The sequence below is a fragment of the Rhincodon typus genome, chromosome 4, assembly GCF_021869965.1.
Source record: "Rhincodon typus isolate 14 chromosome 4, sRhiTyp1.1, whole genome shotgun sequence".
NCBI lineage: Eukaryota > Metazoa > Chordata > Chondrichthyes > Orectolobiformes > Rhincodontidae > Rhincodon > Rhincodon typus.
In genome coordinates this window covers 30,487,918-30,503,540 of record NC_063335.1, presented here as the reverse complement: position 1 = coordinate 30,503,540, position 15,623 = coordinate 30,487,918, and positions in this window count along the sequence as shown.

Genomic DNA, 15,623 nt, shown 5'->3' with positions numbered 1-15,623 from the left:
CTCCGCTGATGCTGTTTGGCCTGCTGTGTTCATCCAGCTCTACACCTTGTTATCTCAGTACTTGTTATGTATTCTGCCCACAGAGCTGTTAGGGAGGCAATTCCAACATTTTGACTCAGTGGTGGCAAAGTGACAGCGATATAGTTCCTCATCAGATGGGTGTGGCATTCAGGAGTAACTTGCAAACACGCCTGCTGCTGTTGTTCTTGTAGGTAATGCAGGTCGCATGTTTACAAAGTGCCAAACCTTGATGAGTTGCTGCAGTGGATCTAGTAAATGGTGCACACTGCTATAATGGCATGCCAGTATGAGGGAGAAAACACTTAAGGTGGTGGACTGGGTGCTGATCAAACATTTGGCTTTGTTATTGATAATGTTGACTTTTTGAGTGTTATTGAAGAGGGAGCCAGGCAACTAGAGGGTATTCTTGTACAATCCTGACTCCAAGATGTTGTTGGTGGGCAATTTATTAGTAGTAACACCATTGAATATCAAGCAGAGACAGTTAGATTCTCTCCTCTTAGAGATGGTCATTGCCTGGCACATGATTCATCTATATTTATTCACAGATTGAGGCTGTCGCTGGCAGGGCAGCATTTATTGCCCATCCCTAATTGCCCAGAGGGCAGTTGAGAGTCAACCACATTGCCGTGGGTCTGGAGTCACATGTAGGCCAGACCAGGTAAGGATGACAGTTTCCTTCCCTAAAGGATGTTAGTGAGCCCCTTTCTGACAATCAACAATGGCTTCATGGCCATCAGTGAATTCTTAATTCCATATATTCTGCCTTTTTATTCTCACTATCAAAGTAAATAGCCACACGTTAATGTATATTACACTTAATCAGCCACCTTATTGTCCACTTATTTACTCTTTGTGTTGTCCTCACAGACTAAATTGCCGCCTGGCTTTGTATCATCTATAGACCTGAATGTGTGACACTTTGTACTGAGGCCCCAGCAGTGATCCTTGTAACATTTCACTAGAAACTGCCTACCAACTTGAAAGTACGCTATTTATCCCTACACTCTGCTTCCATTCCATTAACTAATTCTCCAAACATGCTAATATATTTCTGCCAAATGTTTTGATCCCTTATCTTATGCATTAACTCTCTTGTGCAGTACATTATTGAATGCATTCCAGAAAGCCAAACGTCCTACATTTAGTAGTTCCTCTGTAACCACCCTGCACGTTACATCCTCAAAACACTGGAAAATTTGTAAAATTATGATTTCCTTTACATAAAACCATATTGCCTCTGACTGCTCATGCTATGATTTTGCCAATCTATAGGGATCGTACAAGAAATAAGAGAATTTCAGAAAAGTAGGACAGTGTATATCCTATCTCCGCAGTTCTCTCTGCTATAACCTGAGGAAGTAGGCATCCGGTCCTAGGAATTTATTGGCTTTAATTCCTTAAAATTCACTGCTACTTTTTCTTTGCTTAGCCTCGTGGTTATCCTTTGCATAGTATTATAAATTTGTGTTTTCTACAATGAAGACAGAAACAAAAAACTTCAATATTTCTGCGATAGTAGGAACTGCAGATGCTGGAGAATCCGAGACAACAAGGTGCAGGGCTGGATGAACACAGCAGGCCAAGCAGCATCATATTTCTGCGATCTTGGGCAGATTGGTGAGCCTGAGGTTAGGTATGGTTTTTTTCCTGTGTTTGTTCTCTCACCATCTGCCGCATGTTCCAATCTGGAAGCTATGACTATGAATTTCTGACTCAGCTAGTTCACTTAGTAGTAGTGCTATTGAACCACTCTTGCAGGGTTCTCTACTTCAGGGCATCTCTCAAGTGTTGCTCAACATAGGGGAGCACTGATTCATCAACTGACAGAAGACGGTTGGTGATCATCAACTGAAGATTTTCTTGTCTGTCTTTGACCTGACACCATGCAACTTCAATGGCTCCAGAGTCAATGTTGAAGAAAATCAAGGCCGCTCCTTGATGACAGAAAGAACTGCAGATGCTGGAATCAGAGTCAATACAGTGCGAAGCTGGAGGGACACAGCAGGTCAAGCATCATCGGACGGTCCTGATGAAGGGTCTAGGCCCGAAACGTCGACTCTCCTACTCCTCTGATGCTGCCTGACCTGCTGTGTCCCTCCAGCTTCACACTGTATCAACAAGGCCACTCCTTCCTGAGTGCAAATCACTGCCCTTCCATTTCTAGCATTGCTGATGGTGAAGCCTTCATTGAAAGGTATAAATTTATAAGTATGGAATAAGAACTTCAGGGATAGATGGAGAAGAGATATCTGTCTACCATCATTGATCTTCAATTTCAACTCCAGCTTCCTGCCTCCTCCCCACATCCCCTGAACCCCCAAGGTCCAATATATCTCAATATTACTTGACTTTGTAACTAAGTGTTATAATGCTGGTAAATGTGCAGCTAATTTGCCCACAGAAGATCCCAAATCAGATAAATGGGCAGGCACTCACTTTTAACAATGTTTGTTGAGAAACATATATTAACCAAGATGTTATATAAAACAATTAGGACCGGAAGGTAGCAGTGGCAAACATCACAATCTCTTACAATCTGCTAGCAGCTGTGAGATCTTGAAGAAATCTTCAGATCAACGCCCAACCATATAGGAGAGAGAAAAAAAAAATCAACCAAAAAACCACGTGTGGTCTTTAAATATTCAGCAGTTATAAACATAGCTGTTAGCTTCTGCGAAAGCAGTGGCCAGCAGTAAGTTGATTGCAGGGGCCAGCTCTGTGCGAGGTCAGCCTATAAAAGCTGAAACTGACTAGCATCAATGAAAACTATTGACAAACCTTTTGAAAACCAAGAAACATCTCCCCAAAACTCTTTTTTTAAAATTCAGTCATGGGATGAGGCTATTACCGGCGAGGCAGAATTTATTGCCCATCCCTAATTGTCCAGATGGCAGTTAAGAGTCAACCACATTGCTGTGGGTCTGGAGTCACATGTAGACCAGACCAGGTAAAGATGGCAGTTTCCTTTTCTAAAGGACGTTGGTGAACCAGCTGGGTTTTCCGACAATCGACAACAGATTCATGGTCATCATTAGACACTTAATTCCAAATTTAAACTGGAAAACTGCATGAAGAAAAGTCTGAGTTGCAATCCCATGACACAGTGCTTGATACTGGATGTCTGTTCTGCATAAATTTCCTACAGGCAGGTGAAAAGTTCAGAATTTAGTCAGGAAATTCCTGACTGAGAATCTAAAGGAAAACTTAAGGCACTAATGTCAGCAAACAAGTATAACTAATTGAGAAACAGAATTGGGAAAAACTGCAGGAAAGTTCTTTTTAAATAATTAAGAAATTTAGGAAAATAGCAGTATAAATTGACTAATGAGCTAGCATTTATTGCCTGTCCCTAGGTATCCCTTAAGAAGGTGGTGGTGAGCTGCCTCCTTTAACTGCTGTTGTAGGTAGACCCACAATGTCATTAGGGAGGTAATTCAGGATTTTAACACAGCAATAGTGAAGGAGCGGCAATATATTTCCAAATTAGGATGGTGAGTGGCTTGGTGGAGAATGTGTAGGGGGTGGCTTTCCCATGTATCTGCTGCCCATGTCCTTCTAGACGGAAGTGGGCTTAGAAAGTGCTTTCTGAGGATCTTTGCCAAATTGCTGTAATGCATCTTGCCATTTCTTCCAATGACAAATGATATATAAAGCCCATAGAAGAAGCAGAGAGTGTGTGAACCTTCACATTGCGAAAAAAGGTGCAAAAGTAATGGAGAAGAAAGGGTAGGCATCACAAAAACAGCCTTTCCTCCATTTTATTCAAAATGTTTTAATGCAAGTTAAATTAAACTTTACTAATTTTAAAGCATTCAATGATCTTGAAACACTTGAAAACATTTTTTTTACAACCAAAATAGGACAACTGTTCTGAAACAGAACATTTCCAACTTTAATTAACAGCAATTAAGGAAAATTTCTGAAAGGAAAAATTAGAAAATCAAGTTTAAAATTTTTCATGATAAGACTTTATTGGTGTTTCATCTTAATGAACCAGTAATTAAAGGAATAACAACGATCTTTAGAAACCTGTTGAATGGCATTCAACACTTAATACTACTGAAATGATTTAACCTTTAAAATAGTAAACTCTGTTATTGCTAAAAAAAATAGAAAATTCTTATAATAGCTTTCATGTAACTCTCTTGAAAAAAAGAAACAACAACAGTTAATTAAATGGCAATAGAGAAAACTGTTGCACCTCCAAGCAAATTCAAAATTGAATTCCAAATTTAAAGTAGAAAACTGCACGGAGAAAGGTCTGAGTTGTGAACCTATGACACAGTGGTTGATATTGGATGTCTGTTCTGCAAAAATTCCCTAGAGGCAGGGTGAAAAGTTCAGAATTTAGGGAATTGAAGTGGACTATGTAGAGGAGACAATACATGCAATATAGAATTAGGAGGGATATGGTGCAGGAGCAGGCAGGTAGAACTAGTTGAGTTTGGGATTATGGTTGGAATGGACTGGTTGGACCAAAGGGTCTGTTTCCGTGCTGTATGACTCTATGATTATGACTTTACGACTTCCTTACTTTATATGTCTGGTTGAAAATCATGTTTTAAAATGCCAAATATGAGACAAGAGAAAGATAATATTGTAAGAGCAATTGGCACTTATTTTACTTCAAGTACCAATCATTTAGTGGATAGGGAGCATTTAACAGATGAAATTGACTTCCTGGAGAACTTATTGGCAGTTATACTGATCCTTATTATACATTCTCACAACTTAGTGACTATGGATGTATATAATCAGAAATAATTTAAGGCAGAATTGTCACCAGAATTTCTGATATATCTCTTTCAGATGTGCAATCAAAAGCAGATATTACATTGTAAATGGTTAAAGTTGAACTTAGAAAACAGCACAAGAGAACGATGGGAACAAAAAGCCAACTGTGGTGAAATTCCCTTCCTAACAAAGTTGTGGGTATTTCTACACCACAAAGACTGCAGATCACCATCTTTCCCAGGAAATTAGGGATGGGCAATTAACGCTGGCCAACCAGTGGTCACCATATCCCATGAATAGATTTAGGAAAAAAGAAGCCTCTATTTGTGTCCATGAGTTGTACGATGACTGATAACATTTATTGAGCAAGTTATTCCAAGAGATAAAAGGAAAGAACTGTTCTATTCTGAAGAGGCTTTAATTGGACTCAAAACACTAACTCTGTCCATAAGTGCTGCTTAGAACTGTTGAGTTTCTCCAGCACTTTCTGTTCACATAGAACATAGAACAGTACAGCACAGTACAGGCTCTTCGGCCCACGATGTTGTGCTGACCTATTAACCTACTAAGATCAAACTACCCTGCATACCCTACATTTTACTATCCTCCATGTGCCTATTCAAGAGTCACTTAAAAGTCTCTAAAGTATCTGACTCCACTACCATTGCCGGCAGCGCATTCCACTCGCACCCACCACTCTCTGTGTGGAGAACCTATCTCTGACATCTCCCCTGTTCCTTCCTTCAATCACCTTAAAATTATGTCCCCTCGTAGTAGTCATTTCCGCCCTGGGAAAAAGTCTCTGACTATCCACTTTATCTATGCCTCTCATCATCTTGTACACCTCTATCAAGTCACCTGTCATCCTTCTTCGCTCCAATGAAAAAAGCCCTAGCTCCCTCAACCTTTCCTCATAAGACCTGTCCTCCAGTCCAGGCAGCATCCTGGTAAATCTCCTCTGCACCCTCTCTAAAGCTTCCACATCTTTCCTAAATGACGTGACCAGAACTGAACACAATATTCCAAATGTGGTCTAACCAGTGTTTTATAGAGTTGCAGCATAATCTCACGGCTCTTAAACTCAATTCCCTGCCAGTGAAAGCCAACACACACCACATGCCTTCTTTATAGCCCTATCAACTTGGGTCGCAATTTGTATTTCCATTTCAAGAGCTGCTGGGTTGCAAGATTCAATTCTGCCAAGCAACAGGGTAGGGGCCAGGATTTTAATAGGTGACTCAGCTCAGTTCAGGGGTTGCTGAAGAGACGTTCAAAAGGAACAGGCAGTGAGATAGACAGCTCAGTGAAAAAGCAGTTAGAGAAACAGAGGCTCCAAGGTAGGGAGTACTGCTCTAAACTATGCTTCTAAACTTCATAGGTCTTGTGAAGTGAGGACTGGAAAATTTCTAAAGCAGTTGAATGACTCTGTTTAACAAGGTCTTAGGAATGGCCTGAGAGCTGTGGGAGTTCGGAAGAAGCCCTATGCCACTAATAGTGAATACAGCTGAGAGTGGAGGTTGAAATGTCCATGAGCATGTTTGTTGGATGCAACTGAGCAAGATTTGAGTTCAGTAAGATCCATGAGTAATGCTGGCTTGGTAAAGCTCACAGTTTGTGAAAGGCTGGGATTGTACCCTTAAAGGGGAGTCTTTTATGGGGTCCAGGGATTCGAGATAGGAAAGTGATTGATCAGAGTTGAAGAGATCATTGAGACAATCTATGATTAATTGACTCTTGAGAGGAGGTTTCAAGGCTGGATCAGCAGAAGCGAAGACTTTTAAATCCTTCTGACATTTAAAGGGGGATTGGATAACTCACTATGTCATTAACATCTGGGGGTAATTTGTTGGAAAATCTGTGGTAATTGTCTTGATCAGATTTGCTATTTGAAGTGCTAATTGCTATTTTTACCCAATGTTAATTTGCATGTTAAAATATATGAACACAGGAACAGGAGTAGGCCATTCAGCCCCTTGAGCCTGTTCCACCATTCAATGAGATCATGGCTGATCTATGGTCTATCTCTAAATAGTTACCTTTGGCTCATGTCCCTTAATATCTTTGCTTCACAAAGATGCATCTATTTCAGATTAAAAATTAACAAGTGATCCTGCAGCCACTGTCATTTGTGGAAGAGAGTTCAGTCCATGGCTTAAAAGATTGAATGACCTACTCCTGCACCTATTTTCCATGTTTCTAGCTACCACCCTTTGTGTGTTTTTGCATTGTCTATATATTGTACAGTGTCTTGTAAATTTTATTGTTCAAAACCATGGAAGCTTGTAATTCCCCTGGATCTCACCATTTAACACCATTAAAAATAAAAGTTGCTGGTCCCTATTCAGATCATAATATAAATTTAGCAACTGGTCTGAGTTTGTGACAAAACCTAGCTTATCAGAGTTTCTAAACTACAAAAAACACTAAAAAAAACTACAAAACACTAAAACATTGCATGATGTACCAGCAAAAAGAATACTTTAATTCCATTGATGTAAAAGTTACTGTTCCAGATATAGAGTTAAAAAAATCAAATGAACAGAAGCAATGTTCAAATTTATCATGCCAGTCTGTCTTTTGCAAGAAATTTCCAAAAAATATGCAATAGATATAAAAGAATCATTCAACCATATTTGCACCACGGCATCTTAGATTAAGCATCTTTGAAAGGAAATCCAAAATACCAAGCCCCACCTTTATTAGAACACTGTTAGATGACGCTATGTCACCTTTAGAAGACACATATTAACCTTTCTTAGGGGTAAAAATTGATTCATCTGACAAAGGTATGACAGACCATATAGTCCAACTAATTTTAGGCTTGATACTGAAGCAATTGTTTTAATGTTATCTGGGAATATCCTTGGGGGAGATGTTGTATAAGACAGTTTAGGACTTGAAATTCTAACTAACATCATGAGCTAGGCACAGTCCATCAGGAAATGAAAGACTGCTCCTGGAAGGAACTAACCAGAGGCTCTGGAGCCTTGTCAGAGTTATAAACTTAGAAACACAGAAAATAGGAGCAGGCCATTCAGCCCTTTGAGTCTGTCCCACCATTCAATATGGTCATGGCTGATCATCTTACTCAGTCCCCTGCTCCTGCTTTCACCCCATACATTTTGATTCCTTTACCCCTAAGAACTATATTTAACTCCTTGTTGAAAATATTCAATGTTTTGGCCTCAATGGCTTTCCATGGCAGAGGATTCCACAGGCACATCACTCTCTGTGTGAAAAAAATTCCCCACAACTCAATCCTAAATGGCCTACCCTGTATCTTTAGAATTGAGACCCCTGGTCTAGACTCACCGGCCATTAGGAATATCCTTCCTGCAGTTACCCAGTCTAGTTCCCTTAGAATTTTATAGGGTTCAATGAGGTCAATGAGGTATCCCCCTCATTCTTCAAAACTCCGCTGAATATAGTCTTAATTAGTCAGTTTCTCTATATACATCAGTGCTGCCATCCCAGGAATCAGCCTGGTAAACCTTTGCAGCACTCCCTCCACAGCCAGAACAGGACCCCAGTAGATTTTGGGGCAATCACCACTGTAACATGATGTGGTTCAAGATAATAATTGAGAATTATATAAAATGATAAAAACCTGGGTAATAGATTGGTGAAAAACTGATTTTGATCTTATGAGAACAAAATTTGAGAAATTGAAATGGGCAACAATCTGACACTTTTCAACTTTATATTCCATCTGCCATGTTTGTTTTTGCCCACTCACGTAATCGATCTACATCACTTTGTAGACTCATTGGGTTGAATCTTACAGATTTTGTAGCTAAGTGCAAGTTGAATTGAAGTTTTTGGAGGGATTCTCACTGTGTGGCCAAGCAAGACTGATTACTATCTCTTACAAAGATAGCCTCATACACTTTCTACATTGCTCCTATGGTGTCCACCATGTCTGATTCCAGCCTCACCTTAACCATGCACTGTTCCCGGAACAACGGGCCATTCAGCTGTTACCCGCCGAAAGACTGGCATCCCTTAGGCCTGCACCATCTTTTAAAATCTGTTGTGCACCTGGACAAGTCCTGTCAGTGTGGACCCACCCCCTCACCCAGCATTAGCATGTAGAGGAGGCAATGGCCTAGTAGTATTATCACTGGACTGTTAATCCAGAGACCCAGATAACATTCTGGGGTCCTGGGTTCGAATCCCGCCAATGTAAGATGGTGGAATTTGAATTCAATAAAATAACTGGAATTAAGAATCTAATATGACCACGAACCCATCGTCAATTGTCAGGGAAAAACCCATTTGGTTCACTAATGTCCTTTATGGAAGTAAACTGCCATCCTTACCTGGTCTACATGTGACTCCAGACTCACAGCAATGCGGTCGACTTTCAACTGCCCTCTGGGGTATTAGGGCTGGACAATAAATGCTGCCCTAGCCAGCGACGCTCTCATCCTGTTAATGAATAAAGGGGAAAAAAAAAAGACATGAGAAAATTGGAGACCGGAACGTTCATGGACTGTCTGATTGAGGTGATCACACAGAATCTGAAGTTTCCAATACCACCTTCAACAACCTTCATGTCATGAAGACTGCTTCAGTACTTTACGAAAACTGACTCTCTGATCTCTGGATTAAGTTAATCTATACTGAACAACAAACATATGGTCCTTTTCATTTGATAAAAGTGTAAGATGTTGTGTTCAGTTATTCTCTGTTTGGCTGTATGAGTCTATTGCCTGCTGTGCTGTGGTTAGAGAAACTGAAACCAAACAGTAAGCTTGAGAGAGCTGGCATTATAAAAGATTCCTATAAAGTTCCTGTTCACTCAAGATCATGGGGCTAGAATTGGACGTTGTGGACACCATAGGAGCAGGTTACAAAGTGTATGAGGCTAGCTTTGTAAGATACAGTAATCAGTGTCCAAGCACAAAATACAATACTCAAGTAATTGAAGTGACAATTACATCCAAAAGTGTATGAAACATGGGAACAGAAATAGATCATACAGTCCCTGAAGCCTGCTCTACCATTGAATTAGACCACAGCTGCTTTGTACCAAAGCTTTGTTTGGTCACCTTGACTCTGTAAGGTAAAGCTACCACAGTCCTACTAAACCTTTGGCTGTTCTCTCATTAGAAAGGGGTGACTGGTGGTGGTTCAACCTGAAGGTCACCACTCATTAGACAAGTGGAGATGTTGAGAAGGATATTGTATTGTAGTAACCTCAACTGGTGTGGGAATTGAACCATGCTGTTGGCATCATTCATTACATTGGAGACCAACCAATCAGCTTACTGACCCTCTTCTCTGTTTTACTGAGCAAGTATCTATCAATCCCAGCGTTGAATGCTCCAATTTTTCTGCCATCCAAAACATTTTGTGGTGAGAATTGCAGATTCCAACCACATATTGTGTGAAAAAGTGCTGTCTAAATTCCATTCTAAATGGTTGAATTTTAGGATGATATTCCCTTGAATTTGATTATGCCACTAAAATAAGCACATTAGCTTAATCTACCCTATTTAAACCTTCAAATGTGTGCATCACTGAAGCGTCTCTTCCAGTGAACTACACATCAAATGGGGAAAAAGTCTTTTGTACCAAAGTCCCCACAGAAGCTGAGATATCCAGTTTTATATAAGAGAAGTGGAAAATCATCAGAAATTAAAATGTGCCGTATGAATTTGTCCAATTTAGATGGAAAGCTCCTTTAGAATTAGCTATGATAATAAGAGAAAGTAAAAAAAAGGACAAAATATTCTCTGAAGATGGGTCCCGACCCGAAACGTCAGCTTTCCTGTTCCTCTAATGCTGCCTGGCCTGCTGTGTTCCTTCAGCTCTACTCTGTGTTATCTCTGACTCCAGCATCTGCAGTTCTTCCTATCTCAAAATATTCTCTTCTTGATTTAAATTGCAAGTTTAATTCTCTGAAAATGATCAACAGGATGAAAACATTCACGTTGACAGTAGCATTTGGTTATGCCATCAGCCTGCTCTCATATTTGTACAAGACATTAACTAGTTTTTCAAATAAATAAAAGTGTGATTTGATGGAGACTCCATTAGAAAATAAATCTCACACTGCAGGGGTATGTGTGGAGAGCTGTGCATTTTTTTGCATGTTGCAGGATTTTGAACAAATAAATCAATTAATTGTGTACATTAGCAGTATTACATGACTGGCCTGAAAGTAAAAATAAATAGCCCATTACTGACATTTTTATTACCCAATTAAGCTGAAAGGTGCTAAATATAATTTAATTCCAACATCTGTCTGAGTTCATTACGACTTTCAAAAGATCTCAATTTTCAGATCCTTCTCTCGTTTCAGTGCTGCATACATTCTGTGTACTCGTTGCCATTTCTGCTGCATCACCTCAGGGTACTGGCTGGAAGAAGCATCACTTAAAAAGTAATTTTGTAAATAAATACATCCCTGAGGAGACTTTTTTTTAGTGAGAGTTCTAAAAGAATATAATGCAGGTGGTGAATGCATTGGGAAAAAGAGCACTCCCATCAAACAAGCAGCAACTTTTTTGTGTTGCTGTTCTTGAGGCATTGGCTGTCAGTATTGTTTAAAGAGACTCCCTTATGATCTACCCATTAATTAATTGCAGTGTTTGTTGATTCTGTACTGAGTCACAGAGCTCCCTGGTGAGTATTTTGGGCATTCAGTAATGTTTTGATGCAGAATTTTATCCGCAGCTCTTCAATACCCAAGATGGTGCTTTACTGTCACAGATATGGAAAGCAAAAAAAAGACTTTGAAAGAAAATGATAATCTCATGATTTTAAATTCAGATGAAATTTTTTGAAGATTTCCCCTACAGAATAGGTTAAAAAATTTACCTGGAGTAATGATTGATTGACAGTTAGTATTTAATAGACCAGGGAAAATGAACCGCACTTTATGCAAAAAAAAATTGAATTGTTTTCAGCTAATGACTTAAGAAAGTATTTTGATTGTATTATTTACAGGTCACATACAGACAGAAAGCAATGTTGGTTTCTTTTCCATAATCACAATTCTGATTTAATATGATCCCTTCTGTAAGGTTCTTATTAAATAAAGACATAATTAATTTGCAAAGCTTATTTTGAGGATATTGTTAAATTCTGTTTCTTATTACTTATCTGAACTAATGCTTTACAATCTCTCACTTCAATCTTTCCTTTTCCATTTTAAAGTGATTGAAAATTCTATATAATTTTCTTGGAAACTATTCATATATCTGTCTTGTTTTGTTTAATAATAACTCATTTTTTCCTCACTTAATTCCAATCAAATGAAAAGAATCAAAACAATGCACATTTTGGACACACAGTGGAAAATCCCTCTAGAAATTGCAGAATTGTTATGGAAATAATGTGGCCTACATTTTTCCTGTCCATTTCTGATAAGGGATTCAGCCTTATCTCCAACTTAATCAATAACTGTGAGCCAACTGTACCTGTTGCTTTCAGCAACTCGGTACTTTATTTTAACAAACAATACTGTTAAGCAAATTTATTTACTTGCAGAAAAAATTCATCAACTTTCACAAAGTAACAAATACAAAACTGGGGTCAATAGAATCTACAGTTTCTGTACCATAGGTACTGTTTTAGTATCAAGATTATGTCCTTGCAACACATGAGCACTTCTGAATGCCATCTTGGTGAAGGTGTTAGATGTGAGCATGAACAACGTGTACCAGAGGTATCAGGAGTAGGCACTGCCATTTTTGATCTTGCCAAACCAACAACCAACTTTCCTTAAACATGTGCCATTGACATATGGTCGACAGCAGGAAGAACCTGCTCAACCCACCAATTCTATTTAATGGATCACCAAACCTGGCAGGTCGCTTATTAATTAACTTCGACTGGATCTATCGAAGTAGAAGTACTCAATGATTTGCACAGTTGATTAAGTTTAGAGAAGCCAATTTGAAGAAGAATAAATTTTAAGGATTGTAGTCAGACCAAACTCTCCCAGTGCTTTAGTACCAGTGCACGCGGCTGGTTAGCTTGGTTAGCTGGTTTGTAATACAGAGTGATGCCAACAGTATGTGTTCAATCCTGTGCCAGTTAAGGTTGCTGTGAAGCACTCTCCTGCTCAACATCTCCCCTTGCTTGAGATGTGGTGACCATCAGGTTAAAGCACCACCAGTCATCTCTCTCTCTCTATGAGGTAGCAGCCTAATGGTCCGGTAAGACTATAGTGGCTTTATCTTTTAGCTAGTTGCCATTGCCCTGAGTAGGCAGGATGTGAAAGAGATAAGTAAGAAGAGGACGAATGACTGTCAGGGAGTGAAGGAAGGTTCTCAGCTGGAACCATAAGTACTGGAGGTTTTCCAGGAGCAGTCGTCCTTGCTCCAGCTAAACTAGTTGCAGAGTTTGGGTTGCCTGTGCTTTGCAGAGGAGGGGCTAAGGAAATCATGTCACCTCTTGTCACCAAACCTGCAAAGTCACACCACAGCAAGGGCAGCACTGTTAGTGGTTGTGAAGGTAGCAATTACCCTGAGTGTCCTTCTAGTGTCTAACATGTTACAGCTCCAAGTTGGACAAACAGTCCATGTTCAAATGCAACAAGATCTGGACAATATTCAGGCTTGGGCTGACAAAGGGCAAGTAACATTTGCGCCACAAAAATGCCAGGCTATGACTATCACCAGTAAGAAACAATCTAACCCTTGACATTCAAGGATATTACCATCACTGAATTCACAGCTATCAACATCCTGTGGGTCATCATTGACCAGAAACTCAAATGGACTCACTACAAAAACACAGTGGCTACAACAGCAGGTCAGAGGCTAGGAATACTATGGTGAATATCTCACCTCCTGACTCCCAAAGCCTGTCCACCATCTACAAGGCAAAAGTCAGGAGTGTGACAGAATACTCCCCACTTGCCTGGACGAGTGCAGCCCAACAACACTCAAGAAGCTGGGCACCATCTAGGACAAAGCAGCCCACTTGAGTAGCACACATCCACAAACATCCATTCCCACCACTGACACTCAGTAGCAGCAGTGTGTACTATCTACAAGATTCCCTGCAGAAATTCACTAAGGATCCTTAGACAGCATCTTCCAAACCCACGACCACTTCCATCTAGAAGGACAAGGGCAGCAGATACATGGGAACACCACCACCTTTAAGTTCCCCTCCAAGCCACTCACCATCCTGACGTGGAAATATATTGCCATTCTTTCACTGTTGCTGGGTCAAAAATCCTGGAATTCCCTCCTTAATGGCATTGTGGGTCAACCCACAACACATGGACTGCAGCGATTCAAGAAGGCAGCTCACCATCACCTTCTCAACAGCAACAAGAGGCGAGTAATAAATGTTGGCCCAGCCAGCGACACCCACATCTCACAAATGAATAAATAAAACCTCCCAGTTTACAGTTCACTGATGCATAAGAGAGGTGACATGATGGATGGGCTTTATGTCAAGAGAAGTCTTCATTGTATTCTCTCTGAGTGAAGAGAAGGAGGAGCACACACCTGATTTTGCCAGGAGGCGAGATCTCTTAATGATGGAGGGGACCATCACATTTAAACAGTGAGATGTATCACAGAGATTACCAAGTGCTGAATTTCAGGTATGCAGCCGTGTTCACTACACCCTGCTTATGAATGCCTGCTGTCCCAGTCATCAGTATAATGATCTCTCAGTAGTTGTGAAACCATGTCAAGTCAGGGGGTGGAAATTATGCAACAACAGATAATCGTTCTAGACTTCGCTCCTTATTATATTGTGCAATCTAACTACACATGGCCAGTATCACTATGATTAAACTGTCATATATATATGTATAAATTTGTATTACAAATTCTGTTTATTAACCAACTTTGCATCTTCATTGAGTGGGTTTTGTTTTATAATAAATAAATAATTTTACCTTCATTGAAGAAACCTGGATTGTCTTTCCTTCTCAATCTATTGTAGAAAAGCCATATGATTGGCCATATCAGGACTTGGGTAAAATATTTTTATGTTGTGCAGTATTGGGACTACAGTAACAGTGTACTCCTCCCATCTCAGTTATAATATTTGGCAACACATGCAGAAGTATTTAAGAGATAGTAGGAACTGCAGATGCTGGAGAATCTGAGATAACAAGGTGTGGAGCTGGATGAACACAGCAGGCCAAGCAGCATCAGAGGAGCAGGAAAGCTGATGTTTCAGGCCTAGACCCTTCTTCAGAAATGGGGCAGGGGAAGGGGATTCTGAAATAAACAGGGAGAGAGGGGGAGGCAGATAGAAGATGGATAGAGGAGAAGATATGTGGAGAGGAGACAGATAGGTCAAAGAGGCGGGGATGGAGCCAGTAAAGGTGAGTGTAGGTGGGAAGGTAGGGAGGGGATAGGTCAGTCCAGGGAGGACGCATAGGTCAAGGGGGCGGGATGAGGTTAGTAGGTAGGAGATGGGGGGGGGGCTTGAGGTGGGAGGAGGGGATAGGTGGGAGGAAGGACAGGTTAGGGAGGCGGGGACAAGGTGGGCTGGTTTTGGGATGTGGTAGGGGGAGGGGAGATTTTGAAGCTTGTGAAGTCCACATTGATACCATTAGGCAGCAGGGTTTCCAAGCGAAATATGAGGTGGTGTTCCTGTAACCATCATTGTGGCACTGCAAGAGGCCCAGGATGGACATGTCGTCTGAGGAATGGGAGGGGGAGTTGAAATGGTTCGCGACTGGGAGGTGCAGTTGTTTAGTGCGAACCGAGCGTAGGTGTTCCACAAAGCGGGCCCCAAGCCTCCGCTTGGTTTCCCCGATGTAGAGGAGGCCACAATGGGAACAGCAGATACAGTATACCACATTAGCAGATGTGCAGGTGAACATCTGCTTGGTGTGGAAAGTCTTCTTGGGGCCTGGGATGGGGGTGAGGGGGGAGGTG